The sequence below is a fragment of the Uloborus diversus genome, chromosome 1, assembly GCF_026930045.1.
Source record: "Uloborus diversus isolate 005 chromosome 1, Udiv.v.3.1, whole genome shotgun sequence".
NCBI lineage: Eukaryota > Metazoa > Arthropoda > Arachnida > Araneae > Uloboridae > Uloborus > Uloborus diversus.
In genome coordinates, this window is record NC_072731.1 from 130,367,455 (window position 1) to 130,386,274 (window position 18,820).

General features: G+C 31.7%; 1 protein-coding gene across 1 annotated transcript in view; it reads right to left on the bottom strand.

The window, feature by feature from the left end:
• LOC129232154 (tubulin monoglutamylase TTLL4-like) overlaps nucleotides 1-18,265 on the bottom strand; it is a 101,965-nt gene extending 83,700 nt beyond the window's left edge. The window contains exon 1 of the mRNA XM_054866398.1: nucleotides 18,154-18,265. The gene's annotated coding sequence lies outside the window, so the exon portion shown is untranslated. The remainder of the gene's footprint in view (nucleotides 1-18,153) is intronic.
• Nucleotides 18,266-18,820: the final 555 nt, after the last annotated feature.

An 18,820-nucleotide genomic window follows, 5' to 3' on the forward strand; every position in this document is an offset into this window, starting at 1 on the left:
TAAATTTCTCGTGTAAAACAGTATGTTCGACAATTATTTTTCTAAATTATATTAGTCATGATGTATAAGAAAAACTGCAAATTTTTTTATCTTGTTCTGAAGTAATTTTGAAGTAAAAGCAATATTGCCAAAGTCGGAAAATCTGTTACACACACAGAAAGAGGGATATAAATAATTTTGCTAGTTTAATTAAAATTATGTGATGCAGTATAATTAAATTTAGAGTAACATATTTCAAAAATGCAAAATTAATTTATGTAAAATAAACTCATTTCAATCAATGACTTTGTTAAAAAAAATCACTAGATTCAAATCAATTGATTTAAAAAATAATCATTTGATTTAAATCATGATTTTAATCACGATTTAAAAAAAGCTGATTTAATTCAACGAACCCTGCTTATAACATTAAGTACATTAAAATTAAATCTGTGAACTAGTTTACTTTAATAATGTTTGGAACTTGCGTTCATTCAACAGCGTGCAACAATCGTGCCAGACAGTTTTTCCCCAGAACAATCAACTTCAGTAATTATTAGTAATTATTATTATTATTGTAAGATGCATTATATATATATATATATATATATATATTGTTATTTAATGAAGCTGTAAATTTTAATGTTCGAATATGCTTCATTCTGCTAATATTTCATTCCCTTACTTTTTAAATTTTGTAAATAATTTATGTATTTAAGAATTTTGAATATTTTTCATGACCAATATTTTTTTCACATAAAAAGCCCTTACATATGTCTATCTCTGTAAAATGTTTCATTTGATTCCACTCACTTTAACTTTTCTGATTTTTATAAGCTCAAAATGGCTGCTTTTATGAAAGTGACTCATTTCCATTTTTAGGTTCTTAAAAAAAACCCTCTATTTAAAGTACAGAATTTGCTGCCCTATATATAGTAGGAACTATTGCTATATTTAGTAGGAACTATTGCAACATCGGTAGTGGGTACTTCCAAAAACTAAAACATTAGATAATTTAGAATTTATAAAATTTATTATTTATTTAAACTTTTATAATGATTGTAAAAGTGTTTATTTTTTGACACGGGGTTTTTGACTTAACATGGTTAATATTAAAACTGACATGGTTAAAATTAAAACTGTCAAAAGCTTGCCCACCAGGGTTTTTTCCATATTAACAAATTAATGCAGAAAATTTAAACATTTTAATAATAATATAAATGATTACATATTGTTAAATTATTGTTTTGAATTAAGAATTTAAATTCACTTTCAACAGATATTTGTTGTGACGAGGAAAATAATTTTAAAAAATGAATGCATAAAATACGGAATTAAACAAAAATTTAATTTTCATGAAACGTATTTTAAATATTTCTGTCTCATTGAACGTGAAAAATATTTTATATTTAGGATACAACCAGACAAAGGAACAAAAACACTCATGAATAAAATAGGTATAAGGTATACTGAACCTGATACTATATTACCAGTGACTGTAATAGGGGAGGGGGGAGCGGAATAATGATTTACTTCCTGGTTATTCACGTTACTGTATCTGGTTTATGATTATTCAGTATTTAAAAAACGGCTAAAAAAATCATTTTGCTAAAAGTAATTATTGACATTTGTTATTCAATGTACCAGTCTTATTTTCGAGAAACAACAACAGAATTAATTTGTGCACATTAGTTTTTAATGGGGAAAAATGTTAAGAACCCACCCGAGATGACTTAGTTGGTGCAAAATCCTTGCGTGTAATAGATTTAATCCATCTTTTGCACATCTCTACATCGGCCGAGAATTAAAAAAGTTTACATTTTATAGGTGCTGTCGTAACTGCACTGAAATCCAGGCACACAGTATCTGAACGGCATGATTGATACACTTATACACAATAACAAAAGAAATAACTATAATAAGCGAAACTTAACCACTAAACAAATAAAATATGCGAATCAACAAAAACAATTCACAAAGTAAAGTCATAATCCCAAGAGTAAATGGCGGGGACAAAGCATAGCGACCGTTACTTTCAGCAAATTCAACGATGTGAGAGATTGAAAACACTCCCCCAGAAGGTTTGGGGAAAGCACTAACAGGTCTTCTTCGTGTGACTCATACACTTCCCTTCGGAGAGGTTGTTTGGCCTTGAGGAGTATCTCGGTGGTGGTGGCCTGGGCCCCCTCTGGTCCCTCCCACGAGCCGCCACTGGTTTCAAATATTAAGTGATTGAGAGCAGTTTTTATACACTTTTTTCTTTAAAAACTCAGTGGAAAACAAATTTCAGAAATATTCTGAACTCAGGAAATACAAAGTGAAAATATATCTATAAATTATACACTTAACACTTTTAATTTTTAGTTTAAAATATCCTCGTATGTATAATAGCCAATGATCGAGTAACCTGCGAGTTTCATCAATGAAACTCACGCCACGGCATGATAATTTGATAACATGTTTTGGTAATGTTTAACATGCAGGAAAAGCAGGGTTGGCAAAAACCCGGGTTTTTTTTTTAAGCCCATGGACCCAGGGTTTTTTTAAAATAAAACCCAAAAAAACCCAACTAAAGCTGGGTTTTTTGAAAGAAATGTGGGTTTTTTTGTCTTTTTTTTAAAGAAAATGTGGGGTACTTGTAGCATATTGTAGCGTAAGTATATGGACGAAGTGCAAAAGTTTTCTTGGGGTAAAAAAAGCTGGAAAACTAGTTAAAATTCAGCGTTTTCTGAAGAAAAGTATCGAAGACGACGAAACCCAAGAATGGTGAAGTTTCAGATTTTTTAGTTTCCATGATTATTAACAGTTAAGGCAGAGTTACTTCTTGAGTGATAAACTCTATTGTTCATTTTTAATTACATTTTTTATTTATTTATTTATTTATTATTATTATTATTATTATTATTTTTTTTTTTTTTTTTGCATTTTACTTTATTGTATTTCATTTTGTTATGCAAAATTACTGTAGAAGCTCAAGTAGTATAAATCCCTATTTACTGAATTCCAGCTTAATGAAGACATTTCTTTGAATTTTATGTTGCCTGTTTTTCTATTTCTGTGTACAGAGTAAGAAATATTAAACATTTTCGTAAGATAATGAAAATACTGTACATCTATTCCGTTTTCTGTCCGACTTTGTAAAACCTGTTACTTTCTAAAAAATATACCTAGTTTATTCGAGATTTGTGACATATTGGGTTTTCGAAAATAATCCACATGAAAGCCATTTTGCTAGAGTAGTTTCCTCTGTACAATCTACAACTATTGAGAAAATCAGAAGTGACAGGACTTAGTCAAGATAATTTGAGTTATTTATTGACCAGTTAAAGTTAAATATATATTTTTTAATCTTTGAAGTATTTTTTTTAATGCTGTTAAGAGTTAAATATTATTAAAGTTCAAAATTCATTTTTAATGTCCATTGTCTGTGGTGCAGAACAAATAAAAAAGAATTTTAAATTGTAAAAGTATTTAAATTAATTACTTTTTCAAAAAACTTCTCAGAAAATTTTAAAAAAAAACCCAAAAGTGGGCTAAATAATGGGTTTTTTTAAATAGATTTTTTCAAAAAAACCCATTGGGTCCAACCCAATTGGGTCCAATGCGGCCAACCTTGAGGGAAAGGATTTATTGTGACAAGGCTGAACTCGATCTGGTAACTTAACTGTTTTACTGGTAAGACTCATTTCAGGGGAATGAAGAAATGAAAAAATGATCAATAATGAAAGCTACCTACTGGAGTTTAGGGTTAATCCACTGGAGTTAGGGTTACAATTTCAACTATCAAAATATCACCAAACAGGCGATGGCTTTGTTCACCCTCAAAAAACAATAATTTAGATGAAAGAGTCAGTTTTTAGCACATTAGCGTCCAAGTAATACGGATAAAATAATATTCTGAAGATAAAATTCGAAGAAAAAATTTTTGCATTTTTCAAGAAAATAATTATCCAGGGGGGAGGGGGGAATACGGCACATTTTGCTTCCGCAAAATTAATGGATGCGGTGTCTATCCACTAGTTAAGCATTATATGGGGTTAAAATGAGCTAATTTTTAGATTTTTAAAAAATGGGTTTTTTGAGTAAAATCACTTCAAAAATCGCTAATTTTTGAAAATTTTCAAAATTTCAAATTTTATTTACGAGGCTGTATGCACTCAAGGATTCTAATAAAATATGTTATGAAACTATCATATAAGGGCTTTAGACTGCAATCTCCGTTTAGTAAAAAAAACTTTTTTTTCATGGAGAAAAAAAATCATAAAATTGGTAAAAATGCAGTTTTTTGGCGGCAAAAATGATTTTTTTTCTTTATCAAAAAACCTAACTAAACTTTCAAAAATGATGTCTAGAGGATATATGGTTCATTATTCATTTTTAGAAAAAAGAATTATTCAAATAGGTTTAATACTTTTGAAATAGTGTCCATTTCAAATGGAGTGTTTTGCCGTTTTTTTCCAAAATGGCGGATTTTGTGCAGAATTTTAATAGGCTGTAACTGAAGAAAAAAAAATTTCTTGCAAAATCCTTTTGGGGATATTTCATATGTCCCTTAGTTGTAACTACTGTATTTTTTCCAAAAAAATCGGTGATGGACACTTTTCATACCTGCCTGCCTTATTTGAAATGGAATGACTCTATTTGGAAGTATTAAACTACTTTCGCCATGAAAGCTGTTCAGAGAAGCATAGAATACTTTATTCCACCCTAGGTTTTTGGCATACTTTGCATTCGATGTGTTTAATTTGTGTTTCTACTATGACTTTAGCGAGCATTCATTCTTATTATGTGTTGTGCAATTTCTGTTCTATTTTGTATATTGTTTTTGATATAGCTGTTCTGCTCATTTGCCATGAAACTAAAAATGATTTTATTTGCCATAAAACCCGAACGATCCGGTTTTCGTAAAGTAATGATTTTAGCTGGCTTTTGAAAACATTTTTTCCTAATAAAACCCGTAAGTTACGATCCGGTTTTCGTAATTTTTCTGAGTACTATGCATTTAATTTTAAGAGTAAATGAGAGGACTTGATTTTAAAGTTATTCATTTAAAAAAATAGAAAGCAGTTCCTTCAACAGATAGTCACACAATGCCGGTGACCTTTCCGTCATGGCAACATTTAGTATATTTAAACGCTCTTTTTAAAGAGGCATTCTTCACAATTGCTACAATCATGTTCATCGGCAATGTTGTTTTGAACGCGTAGGCGCTTTGAGCGTCGTATTCTCTGCTTCATTTCAGTTCAAAATGAATAACCCTTTATTCTTTTATTCTCTGAAAGGTTTCGCCAAATTTGTTTAGGGTTATAGTAGTTTTAGTATTGTGCAAGCAAAGTAGCCTTGGCGAGTTTTCGCGTTTTTAGTTAAACCATTTTTTGTTCGTGACGTGGCAAGGATTCAGAATAACAACAAGAAGGACAAATGAGAAAATATGTTTGGTGCTCTCTGAGCCTGTTTTTAGTCATGGCCAGTATGTGGCATTAGATCTTTTGAAGCAGTGTCAGTTGTGGCTCATTTTTAATTGTGTATATGAGGAAGTTTTCTCGTAAATACATCCCTCGGGGGAGCCTGTAACCCCTAGAGGGCGCGTCCCCAGGTGGCGGATAGAATGCCTTCATTGGTTTTCCAATGGGTGGTAGAAGGGAAATAAAATACCTTCCGCGGACCAACAGGTAGAAGTGCAATCTCTCCAAAGCAATGACAGACACTTTTGTATCTATAATGGTAAAGTTGTGCACATTGCCAAGGCAGTCATCTTACATACAGCAAAGTTAAACTGTCGAAAATCTGGCTAAAGCAGACAAATTAACATTATGAACGTAATTTTCATATTGGTTAAATGGATGGTTAAATGCAATTACCAACTTTAATTTTTACGGAAAATTTTAGCTTGTATTGGCATTGGATTCAAATTTCCCTTAAATCGAGCGCAGAGCAACAATTCCAAACTAAATGTAATACATAAAGTTTTATGTAAGCTTATATCACACGAAATTTATGTATGGGAGGAGGAGAAAAAAAGTAACTATGGTAAGTGAAAACGAAACACGTGATAAATATAAGCTATAAACTAGATCAACGCTTGTAATAAATAGCACTTTCTTGTAACGTTATTTGTGATTGTTCAGTAATAACCAACTAACGATAAACAATTTTTTTTTCAATAGACAGGGTATTAATATGTTTTCCAATCGTTTTTAAAGATAAATCCAACGAAATAAAAAAGAAAAAAAAAAGGTTATTTCAGCAAAAGTAATTAATTAAACAAAAAGGAAACTAAATATTGGTGCACATAATACAATGAAATCTATTAAGTTATATGAGCTAATATCGCACGAAATTTGTGTGAGGGGGGGGGAGGTGCAGGATAAAGAAACTCGGTGTAACAGAACGAAATATTGGAATAAAAGAACCAAGCAATTATGGTAAGTGAAAACGAAACTTAGCTTGATAAATATAAGCAATAAACTAGATTAGCGCTTGAATTGAATAGCACTTTCTTGTAAGATTCCTTTTTAATTGTTCACAATTAACTAACGAAAAAGTAGTTTTTTTCAATGTTCAAAGTATTAATGATTTTTTCTTATCGTTTTTAAAGATAAATCCAACAGAAAAAAGGAAAAAAGCAACGGCTTTTTCAACAGAAGTAAACAAAAAAAAGAAACTAAATATTGTTGCACATATTACTGTGAAATATTTAATTTTAAATGAGCTTATATCACTCAAAATTTATGGGGGGGGAGAGAAGGTTGATCAAAGTAACTGAATAAATTAATTGGAGTAAAAGAACTAAGAAGAAAGAAGATCGAGGTAACACAATAAAGTAATTGGAGTAAAAGAACTTAGCAACTATGGTATGTGAAATCTAACTTAATGAAATCCATAAAATTAAAAAAAATAATAATTCTAATGGCTAAAACACAGAATTAATGTCTAAATTCTAGAACAAATATAAGAAAGAAAGTAATTTTAGGTCCATCGTGAATGACCGCGCGATATTATTGAGTTCCAACAAATTTTTCGTATCAATGGCCCCAAACTAGCTAACTGCCGGCATCCACCCAGTCGGATACTCGGGGTGGGTCAAGTGAAATCTCCTTTCTCTTTAAATCAGGCGAGCGAACTGTGAGAGATTGAACACTAGCGCCACCAGTGGTGATGGAATAATCCGATCACTTTTTCGCCCCGCTGCCAAAGGAGATGAGGCTCCTTCCTTTTAGCCACCCTGGTTCCTTGACAAAGAAAACAACAAAATACCAAAAACTTGAACAGAATGTAAAACCTAAACCATTTGTGATTCTACAAAAATATTTTTTTGCTTTTTCAAATGCATGCAAAATTTTATAAAAATCGGAGCCTGAGTTCAAAAATGAATAAAAATAAGAAAGGCAAGCAATATAAAACGATACGAAAAAAAAATGAAATAAAAGATCCAGCAGAAGAAAAAAGGGTTTCAGCGGTATTCTTTCCACCTTCTCTAGACGCAAGGGTGCCATTTTTTTATTTATGTGTTTTATAAATACGATTGTACTTCTCTTTATTTATTTTGGAACAGACATTTTCCTCTTCTAACTGGTGAAAATTCGCAACTCCAACGAACTATAGGGGGCACTGCAGTCACTGTCTAATGGTCGACTTAAAAACTAAAACAAACGCATGTGGTAACGAAGAGAATGCTAAAAGTGTTCTGATTTTTGCTCGTATGCATGATATTTTTCGCTTTATTCTTTTTAAATTCATTTTCAAAGTCTTGTGGATATTCTGGCCCACGTAGAAAGAAATGAGAATTCAAGAAGCATTACTAAACATCAAAGATTAATGCAAACTACGTAGTTCGTAGTTCTAAGCAGCTATTTCCACGATGTTGAATTCGATATTTATCAATTCTTGATAAAACTAAATAATGATTGTGGCCTGACAAGAACAACAATTAATGCTAGAAAATTCAATATGACATTACAAATTATTATCGAAAGAAGATGATACTTCTTTGCCTTGCTTGGCTAGCGCTTATTGTTTTGCATTTGTTGCTGAGTTATTTCTCTCGAATTCCCGAATCGGTTAATTTAAAATTTTTCTGTTTCGATTTTTCAAATTTCTGAGTTGCGATTTAATTATGTCAAGTTATGCAAATCAGCTGCAGAATTCTTACGGATATATGGTGGTAGTTTTCTTTTCAGTTGATTGACCATTATTTCTTTTTACTTATCGAATTCTGTAATCTTACTACCATTTTATTCCACTCATGATAAAAATTAAAAATGGTTTAACTAAAAACACGAAATCTCGCCAAGGCTACTTTGCTCGCACAATACTAAAACTATAACCCTAAACAAATTTGGCAAAACCTTTCAGCTGAGAATAAAAGGAATAAAGTGAATTCTTTCTCGGTGAAACATTTTTCAATTTGTTCTACGATAATATATTCAAGAAAATATTTTGCATACCGTCCATTCCAACTAAATGCTGCGGTAAAAGATGGTTAGTTAAATTAATTTAAGATTGAAAAAAACTCATGTTCTTAAAAATTAATACAAAACAATAAAATTTTTTACCTTGTATAACGTTATCCAAGTTTGTTAATCCAGTTTTCGCTTTCACTATTTTCAATCAACTCATATTTTAGAAGGAAATAAGGAAAACTAACATTATTTTGCGAAGCTCGAGAATACTACTAAGGGACGAATTAATTTCTGTAGCTGAAAGCAAACTAAGACTCATCGATTGCGTTAATAAATACTCAGAACAAACTGCCTGTGTTTACGTCAACAGACACACGTGGAACGCAACGTGGCATCGTTTTAGTTTCATCGGCAGTTTTGTAAATCATCACAAGGTAGCGTATTCGAGCGCTGGAGTTCCGAATTGACAATCTACAACATGGCACCATTTTGAAAATGCGGGACGCCATTTTGAAAATTTACCGCGAAACTTTTTTTAAAAAAATTTTTTTTAGGAGAAATAAAGTAAATAAATGGATATGTCCTCTCCTCCAGTAGGTTTTATATTTTAAAAAGAAAAAAAAAAGGAAAAACAAATAATATAATCCAAACAAAAAATCTTGCAAAAAAAAAGAAAATTTAGCGATATCGTTTTTACCTTGTTTCGATGCATTTTGACTCAAAGGCGCCATGTTTGTTTATTCATAGGTAAACCAAATGTACAAGATTAATTTTTTTCATTTATTTTGGAAAGGACATTTTCGTCTTAACTGGTAAAAATGAACAATCTAACAACGCGACGCCATTTTGAAAACTCATAGTTCAAAAATACCGCAAAACGAAGAAATAGCCATTTGTTACGGAGAAATAAAGTTGAAAAATGAATTTAAGATCAAAAAAGCATAATTTACTAAATTGGTGTATGAAATTTGTCTATTTTTACGATAACGTGTAAAGAAAGCCGAGTTTTCGAAATTGCAAGTTTTGAACCGAATTTGTCGTCGTGATTGCGATTTTTGTATCTGTTCAGAACAACACATAGCACAACTGCATATAAATCTAATAATATTTAAAATACATTAAATTACTTGCATTTCGTGGTAAAATAATTCTTAATGCTGGACGTAGAGACATAAAGAGGACAATACTACACCCCCCCCCCCCCCCTCCATCCCCGGCGATCCGATAGCCAAACTTTTAGTGGACAAAAGAACTTGGGGAAAGATCATATGTCAAGATTGTAGATCAGGGAAGGTTGCATTGGCAAATTAGCCACATTGGCGACTGAAGTGAAAATAATGGTCGCCAAAATTTGAAAATTGGTCGCATTTGGCGACTGGCGACCGCGAGTTTTGAGCTTTAACCACTAACGAAGAAAAGTGTGGTTCAAGTCAGGTAAAGAATTTCTTATTATCAAGCTTTCATTCATAAATTTGAGTGTTTAAACACACATATTTTTCTGGGAACGTTTGGTTTGAAATGACTTGAGTCGCAATTTTCTTCGTTTGTGGTGTCACTTTCTTGGAATTATTGAAAACTACAGGAATACTTAAAGTGTCCATTATACCCCAGAAAAGTTATTTTGTCCTTTTGAGTGCTTTAAGAAGAAATTTTCTTTTTGCCTGCAGTAACAGATTAAAACCATAACTTCCTTATTTGGAAAATACATTTTTTTTTTCCATATCAAAAGTGTCAATTTGCCACCCCTAGAAAAGTGCCGCCCGGGGCGGACCGCCCCCCCTTAGCTACGCCACCTGACTATGGCATAACATCAATAAAAACATGAAAATATAACAGTAAAATATTTTTAGACTTTAAATCTTCGTTTTATATGTATGTTTGATTTTACCATGGAGTTTGATTTCTACTACTGTAATATATGGATGCCTCACTTGCCAAATCGATCAACTCCACAAAGAAAAAGTAGAGAAAAGTTATGAAAGAGATTGTGTTTCACATAGGAGTAAATAGGACCTCGTGTTACATTTTTTGCCATCACATGGTCAGAAATGAACTGAACCAAAACTTTAATATAAATTCCCGAGCTAAGCATTGATTAAGCACTACTAAAGCAGAAATGATGATTTTTTTGAAAAGTGGAGTTAATCGATTTGGCAACTGAGACATCTCTCCATATAAATGTAATCACGCCCAATAGCTTATTCATATTGTTAAATTTTGTTACTTTTAAGTAAACTATGATCTAAAATTAGTTGCACCAATGTGTAGTTAAAAATTTGTTTTTAATAAGTTAACAATCATTCTATTTTAATTAAATGATAAATTTATAATAGATAATCAGGCCGAGGACTGCTGATGGCCTTTGAAAAAAGTGAGAAAGGTGACAAATTTGAAAACAAAGGTGACTAAAAGGTGACAAAAAAGTAACTAAAAGGTGACCTAAAGCAATTTGTTAAGAACTCAAAAAATAGAAAAGGATTATCCCTTTTTACTGACTTTTACCAAAATAGCCTATATATTTCTTATAAAGATTTCTTTACAATTTTGGAAATGAATATTATAGGGCTAGAAGTAGTAAAATAAAAATTTTAAGATATTTTCAAAAAACTTTCAGTGTAAACTTTATGTTACCTTATTATATATATATATTTAATCAGCATAATAAAGCTTGAAATTGTGAAGTAAAAAGCAAGATGATACATTTCTTGAACATATAATTTATGTTATTCAATCACAATTTTAGTATTGCTTTTTTTCTCTTTTTTTAGCTTGTTGAAAAATTATCAGCATTCTTTCTTTTTTTCTTAGTAAATACAAAGCATAAATATTAAATCGAAAGTCTTGACAGTAGAGAATAACTGAGAAAACCAATTTGAAAAATCAGACTTTAACAAAATGATAATTGTACTTGTATAAAATGATGAAAATATCATTTCATATGCCTGAAAATGTTCATGATTTTTTCTTTCTTGTTTTATTTATTTTTTATTTTTTTAACAAGCTCTGAAAATGTTCCATGACATGTCCATGGGAGGTAAAAAATGTAGAATTAAATCTAGTTATTAATAATTACAAATACATAAGTGACGACCAACAACAGGCTCTGGGCCCAGCTAGACTGGCCCTAAGCAATTTGCAATCCCCAACTTATCAGGCTTAGGAATAAAAAATAATGCCGAATAAGCAGGAATGCTGTCATGGTCTCTTCTGATTTGATCAAAATAGGGGTGATAAAGATAACGATGTGAGGGTACTTTAGGGCCGTGGTAGCCTGATCGGTAAGGCATTGGACTCGGGACCGGAGGGTCTCGGGTTCGACTTCACTGGTCGAAGACCCACCGTCGTCATTAATGGTGACTGGGCGACGTTAAATATGCTCGTGGTCACAATGTCCTCCAAGTGAAACGATACCTCTGGAGGTGCCAGACTAGGAAGTTATTCGGCTCCTGGCCTGGTTCTAAATTGTCTCTCGAACTGTCCATAGATGGCACCACCATCTATTGTGTTGTCTTTGTGCTGTCCTGGGAAAACAAAATCCTGGAAACATTGTGGATTAATAGAGGTATAAGCTTCCCCAGTGGAATAGCAGAAACCTCAATCTGTGTGTGTGAAAGAAAGAAAAGAAAGAGGGTACAGTAAAACCTGTAAAGTTGACCACCTTTGTAAGTTGACCACCTGTCTATGTTGACCACTTTTGTCAGGAACGGAATTTGTCCTATCTCATATAATGAAGGAAAACCTCTGTAACTTGACCACCTGTCTATCTTGACCACTAATGTATGCTGAATTTGGTTTGAAGTATTGTAAAAAACCCTTTGTAAGTTGACTACTTGGTTTATTTTTTAAAACTTTCTTCAGCAAATTATTTTATTTTATTATTTATTAATTATTATTATTATTATTATTATTATTCGATAGCTTTCCAAGAATGTTTTGAATGCTTTGATGACAGACTAGCATTTTACTAACTAAACAGCAGCATAAAGCTTATGCTGCTCTTTATTCTCTAAACTTGTTTTTCATTTGTTGTTCTATTTGAGATAGCTTTTTGTTCTCTGTTCAATGAAAATAAGTGTCAGTAGAAAAGTTAAATCTTTTCTTTCAGTTGCAATATGTTATGGCAACATAGGAATTGGGCAAAAAGAGTTGGCCCGGATCTAGCTATTTTGGGCCTCCCTGCAACAAAATATGTTGGGCCCCTCCCTAGTGGCCAGCAGTGTCTATTTGTAAAGTGCATAAGTCTTAGTGCTAGTTTTTTTCTATTTTATCTTCAATTTCTAGGGTCATTAGCCCCTTTAAGGATGCGGGCCCCTCGCACTGCGGATACACAGATCTGGGCTGCTAATGAGTAAAGTTACATGTGTCTGGTGCAAGGGATTAAGAGATAGGATATTTTAATTTTGCCTTTATGAACTAGGAGAGTCGAGCTTGTTACTCTTTGTGCTATACATAAAAAGGCTTCAAAAAGAAAGTTAGTTGAACTTGAGATTAATAAAAAATATGAAACATTGAAATTAATTGAAAATGGAGAAATCCAGAGGAAATTAGCTGGCATATATGGAATTTCTAAACCTACAGTGTCTAATATAGTTAAAAACAAGGAAAAAATAACAAAATTATTTTTTGTTTATTATTAAAAATACTGATAGGTATTTTTAATTATTGTTTCACTTTCAATAATGTTAAACACTGAAAGTGAGTTTAACAGAAAGAGTACATGATGCAAGAAATGACAAAAAGAAAAAAAAAGCATTCCCGCCCTTTATAAGTTGATCACCTGTCTAAGTTGACCACCAAAGTGCTGAACCGCAAGTGGTCAACTTACACAGGTTTCACTGTACTTTTGTTTTTTTTTTCAATCGGGACTCATTTGTTAGATGCGTTGGTTGCCTGTTTTTTTTTTATTTCTTTTCTTTTTTTTTTTAAACATAAATTTTTTCCTTATTGAATCTAGGAAAATAATATCGCATTTATCAAAAATACTGTCATGGTGCATTTTGTTCCAAATAGGTTTACAGCAGTTTTTTTGTTCCAATTCAATAAATAAATAAACACTAACTGCCACTTATAAAATCTCTGGATTATAAAATCAGCAGCTTTTTGAAATGAATGTAGAAGAACCAAATCATTACATTACCAAACCATGTTAAAACCGTACTTTAATAAAATCAATCTCGCCGTTACATAAAATAAAGCTTTTGGCTAGCATTTGCTTCTAAAAGCTTTATTTTTACTGGAACTAGCCATATAACGCATTGAAACCTAAAAAAAAATTTCGGAGATTCTCTGAGAAGCACCAAAAAAGGAAATGTTTACACAGACCAAGTTCACTTCGCACTTGCGCAGCAAAAATAAAAAACAAACTAACCATTTCTGTGCAAACACAAAGTGACACTATAAACACAAACCAAAACTTATCACTATTCCGCGCTCATCGAGACATCAAGAAGACATCGAGGCACGCCTCCTTAACCCATCACCCCTTTTTCAAATCGAACCACTTGTGGCTGCTTAGTCGCGACTTTTGAAGTCAGTAAAAGTAAAACAAGCAAGTAATGCACCTGGCTAGAGATGAGCGTGAGATTCCGTGAGATTCAGAGACTTCAGATGATGTCATTTGATAAACACGGAAGACAACTTGCATTCGATGACCACTCACTTAACAAAGTGTGTAGAAACAAATTGCACAGCTGAACTTTAGTCGAACAAAACTCTATGGCCAGAAACACGATAGGAAAAAAAATGGTGTTTAGACGAGACTTGCAGAAAATGCGTCTGACGGTCAAAGGGGGATAGAAAGACTGGTTCTGCTCAAGGGGTGCAATTGCAAGCAATAAAAAAAAAAAATCCTGGATTTTCCGGTAGCATAGCTATTTTTCTTAAACAACAAGGTGGGGGGCGGGGCATATTTAATGCTACTTTTTTAATTAATTTCACTGTTAACATTTAGATACTTTTCAAGGATTTAATTATTTGAAAAAAAAATCATAAGACAATTCAAGAAAGGTGAAAAAAGTGACAAAAGTTGCAAAAGGTGACTAAAAGTAACCAAATTTTCAAAAGGTGACTAAAGGTGAGAAAGGTGACAGACTCCTCGGCCTGATAATGTATTAGAATTATATAATTTTATCACATCAGAACAATATTTCATTTTGTCCAATTTCTTCCGGAGTCTCGGATTTTTTATAAAGAAAGTGGACAAAATAGCACCCCTGATGCAGACCCCCCTAAGATCAAGGGCACATCCACTATAAATCTTGCAAAGGACTCCCCCCCCCCAAAAAAGAGAAATATAAACCTGCCTAAAATTTCAAAGGCATAATCTGTGTCATGACACCCCCCCCCCTACCCCGGGTAGGCACCCCTGCACATTTTTTCTAATAAATTAACTTTACCTTGTGCTTTACGTACTGTTTATTTTTAAAATACACAAATGAAATTAAATGTCCTATCTTTCATACTTTTACTGAGAATTGTATTTTATGTTTTTGTCTAAATTTTTAGGACAAGGTATAAGGTCACTTATACAGCAAGAACTCATGATGAAAGTTAAAGGCAACAAATTAAAATAATAATTTAAACACAAGAAATTTTTACTCATCTCGATTTCGTACACAAATGTAGCTTTCATGTATATTGTATAACCTCAGAGGTTCCCAAACTTCAGACCTCTGCGGACCCCCACCAAAAAAATTATGAACTTCGCAGACTTTCTTAATATTCTTACATATAAAAGTAATCATACGAGGTAGGATCCAAAAATTATGTGACAACATTCGCCAATGACAACCAAAGCACGAAATTAAAATTAATCGTTTTAAATGCATTGTATTGTTCTTCCCTTTGATGATTTCCCCTGTCGTGTAATTGAGTTGAAGAGAACGACTATTGAAAGAGAAAAAATATGATTTGTTGCTGCATATGAAAGTACGGTGAATGCATAGCTTTGGAGACGAAATAAACTAATATTTATTTAAAAAAAAGGAAAGATTTTAACTGTTACTGATAAAGTACATCATTATCATAGCTAGTCATTAATATAATCACCAAAGGCTCTTCTATCTATAAACTACACACCGAGTCTTACAAAAAGACGAATTGATTGGATCATCAAAAGCAGTTTGTTTCTGATATATTATTAAAAGTCAGTAAGATTTTAGTTGTTCCTGATAAAGTGCACCGTTTTTGTAGCTATTAGGCATTAATATAATCAGATTTTCAGTGACTGAAATTATTAGACTTTTTATTTTACATGCATGCCATGGGCGATAAGGTCACTTTCAAAAAATCATAAAACATTTTATGGGAAAAAATACCAGATGCGGTGTCTATCCACTAGTTAAGCATTATATGGGGTTCAAATGAGCCAATTTTTAGATTTTTAAAAAATGGGTTTTTTGAGTAAAATCACTTCAAAAATCACTAATTTTTGAAAATTTTCAAAATTTTAAATTTTATTTACGAGGCTGTATGCACTCAAGGATTCTAATAAAATATGTTATGAAACTATCATATAAGGGCTTTAGACTGCAATCTCCGTTTAGTAAAAAAAACGTTTTTTTCATGGAGAAAAAAAATTATAAAATTGGTAAAAATGCAGTTTTTTGGCGGAAAAAATGAATTTTTTTCTTTATCAAAAAACCTAACTAAACTTTCAAAAACGATGTCTAGAGGATATATGGGTCCTTATTTATTTTTAGAAAAAAGAATTATTCGAATAGGTTAAATACTTTTGAAATAGTGTCCATTTCAAATGGAGTGTTTTGCCGTTTTTTTCCAAAATGGCCGATTTTGTGCAGAATTTTAATAGGCTGTAACTGAAGAAAAAAAAAATTTTCTTGCAAAATCCTTTTGGGATAGTTCATATGTACCTTAGTTGTAACTACTGTATTTTTTTCAAAAAAATCGGTGATGGTCATATGACACTTTTCATACCTGCCTGCCTGATTTGAAATGGAATGACTTTAAAGAACAAACAAGTATTCATTTAGAAACAAAAGCATGACATTTAAGCATATAAAAATTTGAAGAATTTCCAAAATGTGAACTAACAAAAACAAACATTATTTTTAAAAAAATCATGCGCTTATTTTAATTAAATAGTACAGACACACAAAAAGAGAAAAAAAAAATCCAAATGTTTAAATGACTTTAAACTCATGTTTGCTCCAGAGAAGTTTTGATTCAAAATTTTCAATATTACTTTTAATATTGCTGTTGTAGGACAATGAATTTTCATAATAATGGGTTTTATATTTAATCATTTAATGGGAAAATTACATGACATTAACTGTTTTCCATCATAACGTTTTTAAACTAAGTTTTTTAGGAATTAATTATAGCCTAAGTTGCTCCCTGATAATGTAGCTATCTATGGTGAAAAAATGGTTAAAATCGGTCCAGTAGTTTTGAAGATTACACCAGACATACATACAGAAGTAGCCATCTATGTATAAAGATTGTCCTATTTTGAGTTATGGAAGTAAAATTCTATTTGAAATTGAATTAGGAACAAAAATGTTATCACCAAATTTCTACAAGTTTACTAATAAACATAATCATAAATGTAATGTTAACTCCTTAAGTGATTTATCTTTTCAACTTATTGTCTCACTGCACTTTGATTAAAAAAAAAAAAAACAGATTGATCAAAAGACTTTAATCTTCCATTTCTCGTTTTGAGCTCTACTGCAGATGCCACATCTCTGTGCTTAGCACGGCAGTATTATCGAAAGCATCATTTTTAATTAATCATTGGTCGGCCACATTGGTGTTATTTGGCAGAACCTAATTTTATTTAACTTTGGTACCAAGCTTGAAACAAGAAACTTCATTTCCACACAAAAACACAGATTGTGCACCTTTTAAATCCACTGAATTACTTCAAATTTTAAAAACCAGATCTAAATCTCATTCTCAGTTGAGCAGTACCTACCGCAGGTAAATGAACAAAATTTGGAAACATATATGTGCCCAAATGTGAATTGTAGAGTTCCCTGTTGTGTTTTTCAAAGGGCGCAGCGCCCTGTCTTTTATTAAAACCACCATGATGCATCCTACACTCTAAGAGATGATGAAATTTGCCCCCTGCCCTTTATCTGTAGGCGTGAAAGTCTTTCCAGAATGTGCGATTATCTGCTTTAAGTAGTTTAAGAGGTTGGAATTAAAGTTTCCTAAAAAGATATTTTCATATAGAAATGTTAAGTCGCAACCACTGTAAAATTGAATGAGAAAAAAAAAAAAAAAAACAACCAAGCTATATGAAATATCATACAGAACAATTTAAATGCTTCCCTGTGTAAGCAAAACCAAAGCATACTTTCAAAACTAGTATGATGTATAAGACCTACAACTTATTTTACCTCAGAAATAAAATATATATATGTATGTTTATATTTTTATTTATATATATATATATATATATATATATATATATATATATATATATATATATATATATATATATATATATATATATATATATATATATATATATTTATATATATATATATATATATATATATATATATATATATTACCATTTACAATATTCTTGATTCTAAGTCGAATTTTGTAGATGAATACAAAAATTAAAACTACGGAAAAAAAATGGGGGAAAAACAAGTCAACAAAATTAACATCAGCTCAAAAACATGCTGCTAAAAATAACTTTGGACCTTGTGTAAGTGAGATGTTCATCTAGTATATATTTTCTGATCTATTTACTTTCAACTGCGAAAGAGTTGTCAGTATTGAAAAATGATATCTTTACCTTCGTTTTTGTAGAACAAAACTAAAAGTTTCCACATTGTTGGAGGGATAAAGTGGTGTAAAAATATTAGCGCCGTTTAAATATTCCACGCGCCGACACCGCCATAATAAAATGAAAGTTGAGAGTTGAGGTAGTGATGTAAGAAGAAGGAGAACTATCGAATTTCAGGAGTGTTCGAAAACCACTACTGCTTTAGTAACACTGGTGTTATGGATCGAATACCCAGTTATACATTCATAAATTTCAATTGTTCTTGTATTATAATGTCTATGTTATTGGTTTAATGATTTCTATTTTCTATATCTCTTGTGATATTAGTAGATACTACTAATCAAGACCAACTTGCTCATAATTTCTGATTTCGCAAAAGCGACATCTAGGGGCACAATTATTGCCCCTGTCCATTTTTTTTGCATTGGAAAATAAAGGCTCTTGAGACAACAGATCCTCGTAGGATACGAAACTAGACGTTAAACCCTAAATTACATATTTCTTCCCTATTCCTTATTGCATAAAAATAGAAATCCCCATCAATCGATATGCATTACACTCGAAACGTAGCCTACCAGAATTTGCCGTTGTTCTGGAGCCTGTTGTTTTGACTTGTGAAACTAGGAACAGGATCAAAGAATTTCACCACTAGTTGTCGCCTTTAACGATGATTCTA